The following is a 4,079-nucleotide window of genomic DNA, read 5'->3' on the forward strand; positions in this document are numbered from 1 at the left end:
TTTCTTGAAATTATTTATCGAGAAGGAGAAACAAAAAAAATTATCACAGTATTTACAAAATTTAAAAAAATTGGTCATGACCCAGAGAAGCAAACACACTGAGAACTTTTAGGTACTATCTTAGCCTCTTGTTGTTGTTCAGTGCCATTGAGTTGGTCCCAACTCATATGTATAGGATTTCCAAAGAGTGGCTGGTGAGGTCAAATAACCCATCTTACGGTTAGCAGTCCAGTACATATCCTACAGCGCCACACCAGGACTCCCCTTAGTCTCTTAGGAATGCCATAGCAAAATATCATGAGTGAGTGATTTTAAAGAACAGAAATTTATTTTCTCACGATTCTGGAGGCTTGAATCAAGTCAAGGTCTCAGTTATGTCTAATCTGTTAGGAAACAAGTCTGTCCTACTTTCTAGGGTCCGAATATTCCTCCACCCTAGAACACTTCCTGGATTAAATAAATTAAAAAAAAAATCCAAATCCATTGCCATCTAGTTGATTCTGACCCATAATGACCTTATAGAATAAAGAAGAATTGCCCATGGGATTTCCAAGGTTGTAATTCTTGACAGAAGCATACTGCCACATCTTTCTGCCATGGATGGAGATGCTGATGAGATTTCCTGCTCACCTTTCTGTCAGTGGTCCTCAGGGGTGCATGCCCCTAAATGTGCATTCCACCTGTGTGACTGCTCTTCCTGCTTTATTTCTAATCCAAATGTCATTGTTGTCATTTTGGTTTTGTATCCAAACACTGCCTTGGGATACTAAGTCTGATGGTTCTTATCTTGCCCTGTCTGCCCAGTCATCCTAACAGCGTTGCTCTTTTTCGCTCTGCAGATCACCCCACTGCTCGCTGACATGGAAGAGTCCCAAGTATCCCCTTGTGCCCTACTCTCTGCATCATTCCCTTCTATGGTGCCATATCACACAGGTTGGAGCATTTCACCAGAGGCAGGGACCATGAGCATAGAGAAAGCCTTAGCAGATGGGAACTTGCCGGAAGTAGTTTCTATAGTCAAGGAGAGTCTGAAGACAGCATCCAGCAAATCAGTAATCATTGCAGTGGCAGGAAACTCTGGCAACGGCATGTCTACCTTTATCAATGCTCTGCGGGGTATAGGACAAGAGGAGGAGACCTCAGCTCCCACTGGAGTGGTCAGAACTACCCAAACACATGCCTCCTACTTGTCCTCCCATTTTCCAAACGTGGTGTTCTGGGACCTACCTGGAATGGCGACTACCTCCCAGAGCCTAAAGAAGTATGTGGTGGAAATGGAGTTCAGTCAGTGTGATCTCTTCATCATCATTGCATCTGAACAGCAGCATGAGTCATGTGATGCTTGCTAAAACCATCAAGTGGATGGGAAACAAGTTCTACATTGTCTGGACCAAACTGGACAGGGACCTCAGCACAAGTATGCTAGAGGATGGACAACTCATGAAGACAATCTAAGAGCACATCCTAGAAAATCTCCAGAGAGGGTAAGTGAGCCTCTCATTTTCCTGGTCTCCAGGCTAGACCCTTTATTGCATGACTTCCCAAAGCTCAGGGACACATTGCAAATGGATCTCACCTATATAAGATGCCATTATCCCCTTCAGATGCTGTCCAACACCTGTGAGAATATAATTGATAAAAAAGCGAACTGTCTGAAGAAGACAATAGCTGCACGCTCGTTCCTGGTCACTTTTGGTGTCTGGGATCCAGATTATTTGACGGAGTGTGCAAACATTTACCGATCGCTCTTTGGGATGGATGAAGAATCTGTCCAGCAGGTGGCACAGAGAATGGGGACAACAGCTACAGACTACATGGCCCTAATGAAAGCCCTGGATCTGCAGACACTTAATAGAACTGACTGCAAACTGATGTGTATCACTTCTAGAGCCTTTAATGCATTCCTCAGCCTTCTTAGCTGCATCCCACTCTTAAGTAACCCTGCAATCCACTACTTCATACGGATGAGACACAAATGCATCCTTGAGATAGTTGCTAAGGATACGAAGGTCATATTGAAGAAAATCCTGAAAGACTCTATCATAGCAGTCTAAAAGTTAACTTGTGTCTACTCCAGCAGACTTGCCCTGGGATGTTTGAGTGTCCTCTTCTTAATAGAATACAACTTTCTCCACTCCAAATTAGAGAGATTGAATTTAAGACATATCTCTAATGGTTATAAATTCCTTGATGTTGTTGTTAAGTGTTGTCAAGTCGGTTCTGACTCATAGTGACCCTGTATAGGGTTTCCGAGGAAGGGCTGGTAATTTTGAACTGCTACCCTTGTGGCTCAAACTAAACTTGAGGTCGAGTACTTATTCTATGACACCACACCAGGAACTATGGAAATTGCTAGTCTTTCTAGAAGCAATCACAACAGTCCTCTGAGAAATAAGTTTTGTTGAAATAAATACATTTCTGGTATCAGAATATAGATATTTTAATTTAAGTTTCAATGTGTAACATATTGCTAGATCAGTCTTTTCCCCTTAATACATCCAAGTTGGCTTGTTTCCTTTTCATTAACACCTTCCTACTTCCTGCTCCTTATTAATTTTCTCTTTCCTTTTCCTAGTCTATCTGAGATATTTGGTACAGAGGATATGACATATTATAGAGGCACATGGAGTGTGTGATTGAAACTTCTTTGAAACCCATCCAGTATTGGGGTTAGGGTTCCCTGGCAAGCAGATTTGCCTATTTCCAAGGTGTTAATCTGCACATGACTCTCCACCAGGTGACTAGAAGCAGTATTTAAAGGAAATAGAGGATCATATTAGTCACGGTCCTGGAAAGAAACAAATGGGTAATTTGGGAGAAACAGAATAAAAAGGGTATTTTCAAAGGTGTGGGTAGGGTAAAAGGAAACTACCAAGAGAAAGTGTTTATCCCAGAGTGGGAGTGAACCCCTTTGAACCTGACAGGACTAGTAAAGGCACAGGTTTTTGAAACCCAAATATGGTAGCTGTACAAAGAGGGCCACCAGATAGGAGCTACAGCCATAAAAAAGGAGACTTCCAAGTCCCAGCAGCCCACCAGGGAAGAAGACAGAATCCTACCCTTGACCTCACTCTCATTTCCCCCAGTCTCCGGCCAGTGCTGACCATTGGCCCAATCCAGACAGAATCTAGACGAGGAGTGCCCAATTGGCACAGTCTATGAGGATCAGCATTTTTGTATTTTTGTATCAGCATTGTTGTTGTGAAGTGGCGTAAGTCGGTTCTGACCCATAGTGACCCTGTATAGGGTTTCTGAGGAACAGCTGTTGAGTTTGAACCACAGACCTTGTGGCTTAAACCAACCTTGAAGTCCAGTGCATTAGCCCACAGAGCCACACCAGGACTCCTGTGGATGCATGCCAGGGTGCAAAATGGGAGAGGGTGGATCTGAAAGTGGAAGAAAAGATAGTACAGCAGTGTGCTGGAAATTATTGCAATGTAAGTTTATTCCAATGCTAGTAGTACTAAAAATGGCAAGTGATTCAAACAGCAAACCTGAATATTTATGACAAATACAAAACTTGAGGCATTTTCCTTTCAACATACTTTTACAGAGATAGCCTAAATTAGAAATTGGTATGATATTGCTCTTCTGTCTCAGGACATTCAGAGGCAAATATCAAGAATGGAAGCCTAGTCTTAAATGTCTTTTTAAGCATTTATATAGAACAAAATCTATGGACACAAGCTCTTTGAGAATCTAAGTGCAGTTCTAAGTTATTGTCAATGAAATAAGAATAAGTGAGGTAAATAACTGTGAGGGATAGAGAGCAATTTGGCCTTTGTACACAGTTCCTAAAAGTCAGACCACAACCTTGGGGAGCTGACTAGACTAAGAGGAGGTAACTGCAGGCCCACAGTTCACTGCGCCTCAGGAGACATTATGCCATCTATTATGGCCACTGGGGAGGTTGATAAAAGCTCTAAGGCTCAGATGAGCTTCCTACTTGGTGAGAGAGCTTCCTGATTGGGCAGAGACCACCTATTCTTTGAGGACATGGAAGTTCTGTGATACTATCCCTCTCAGACTTTACCCTATGCATCTCTTCATTTGTATCATTTTGGTTGTAATATAATAAA

General features: G+C 42.3%; 1 pseudogene; it reads left to right on the top strand.

Annotated features, from left to right (window-relative positions):
* Positions 1-962: 962 nt before the first annotated feature.
* On the top strand, positions 963-2,054 carry LOC102813370 (annotated as a pseudogene).
* Positions 2,055-4,079: the final 2,025 nt, after the last annotated feature.

The sequence above is a fragment of the Chrysochloris asiatica genome, unplaced genomic scaffold (genome assembly GCF_000296735.1).
Source record: "Chrysochloris asiatica unplaced genomic scaffold, ChrAsi1.0 scaffold00242, whole genome shotgun sequence".
NCBI lineage: Eukaryota > Metazoa > Chordata > Mammalia > Afrosoricida > Chrysochloridae > Chrysochloris > Chrysochloris asiatica.